This window comes from Tenrec ecaudatus, chromosome 4, assembly GCF_050624435.1.
Source record: "Tenrec ecaudatus isolate mTenEca1 chromosome 4, mTenEca1.hap1, whole genome shotgun sequence".
Classification (NCBI taxonomy): Eukaryota; Metazoa; Chordata; class Mammalia; order Afrosoricida; family Tenrecidae; genus Tenrec; species Tenrec ecaudatus.
The window spans coordinates 28,466,584-28,468,209 of NC_134533.1; the positions used below are offsets into that span (position 1 = coordinate 28,466,584).

A 1,626-nucleotide genomic window follows, 5' to 3' on the forward strand; every position below is an offset into this window, starting at 1 on the left:
TCAGCATATAAAGTGAATGCATGTGGGGAAAAGATACAATTCTGGTGCTGCACTTTCCTGATTTCGAACCCTGCAGCATCTCCTTGCTCTGTTCCCATGACTGCCTCTCTTGATATAGGTTCATGTTCTGCAGTAGCATAATTAGGGGTTCTGAAGTCCCATTGTTTCCACTGTACTTTAATGGAGTTAAATTGAGCAACAGTATGTCCATCCTTGTATCACTTATATCTGCTTGGGGAAGTATTAAATATAATCAGCATGACCCCTTGAAGTGAATTGATTAGTTCATTCAAGCTGGAAGGAAATGTAAGACTTTGTAATTCATTAAAATTAAAAATGAATAATTTTTTAAGGCCGAGTCAAGGCCTGTGTGCAACTACAGCTTGGGGGTACTTAGGGAAAAAACCCATTACCCTGGACTTTCAACTCTATTGAAAAGTAAATATTATCTTCTTATTAATGCCTACAAGAACACCTAAGACTTCCTCACCCTCTGATGTCATTCTTCTTGCTTGTGCACCAAGCTGACGGCCTTAGGAAGGTTTCTAGAACACATTAGTCTCTTCATTGCTTGCTTGCATCTGTTCCTGCCTCTTTTCTCTCCAATTTTCTCGTCCTGCTTACTTTCTTTCTTTGCCTCCTTCTTCCTGCATCCCATTATTCTTCCTTCCTGTGCTGCTTTCTCCTCCTACCTTCTTCTTTTCCTCCCTCCCTTCCTTCCTTCCTTCCTTCCTTCTTTCTTTCTTTCCTTCCTTCCTTCCTTCCTTCCTTCCTTCCTTCCTTCCTTCCTTCCATTCTTTTTCTCATTTCCTTCCCTCTGCAAAGACTTATTGAGACCCTTTGTATCGCAGACAGGTATGAGGGGTTGCCCCCCTAAAAGTGGATTATTTTTTCAAAGCTATGCATTCAATTTTTTTAAAAAATATGGAATGCTTCACAAATTTGCATGTCATCCTTACGCAGGGGCCATGCTAATCTTCTCTGGATCGTTCTAATTTTAGTCGATGTGCTGTTGAAGCACTGCATTCAATTTGTTTAAACAAAACAATCTTATCACTTTCAAAACACTCTCCTTTACACTTAATACATTTGTCAAATCTGCAATTCCATTCTTGGAAACATTTTTCAAACTCATATGTTTGGATGGCTGACAGCACCTCCTTGGTTTTTTTTTCTTCACCTCTTCTATGTTGTCAGACAACTGACTTTTCATGCCCCTCTTCATTAGCAGAAACAAAAAAGAGTCCTACGAAATGAGGTCATGTGAGTAAGGTGTATGAGGTAAGGCAGGCATGTTAGGGTGTTGTTTTGGGGTGGTTTTTTTGTGCCAAAATTGGCACACTGAAATGGCTGCACTATCAGGTGCATTGTCATGGTGGCAAAACTAGTCTGTGTGCCACAAATCAGGCTTTTTTTTTTGGTCCCACACTGTTACACACTCTTTTCAGGATCTTTAAATAGAAACCATGATTAAGAGTCTGACCCGGTGGAGCGGACTCCAAATGCGCTAGAGTCCTCGTGTTCTTCCATTCGGAGAGTTGACAGAATTCCAGATGAGGTTTGTCGTCAATGGACCGTTCACCTTTTTTGAAATGAGAAAGCCACTCATACACGAGTTTTGGCTGT

The 1,626-nt window shown here is 40.7% G+C and overlaps 1 non-coding gene across 1 annotated transcript; it reads right to left on the reverse strand.

Moving 5' to 3' along the window:
* Positions 1–918: 918 nt before the first annotated feature.
* On the reverse strand, positions 919–1,021 carry LOC142447475 (U6 spliceosomal RNA). Its single transcript, XR_012784174.1, has one exon. It is a non-coding gene; the product is annotated as a U6 spliceosomal RNA (small nuclear RNA).
* Positions 1,022–1,626: the final 605 nt, after the last annotated feature.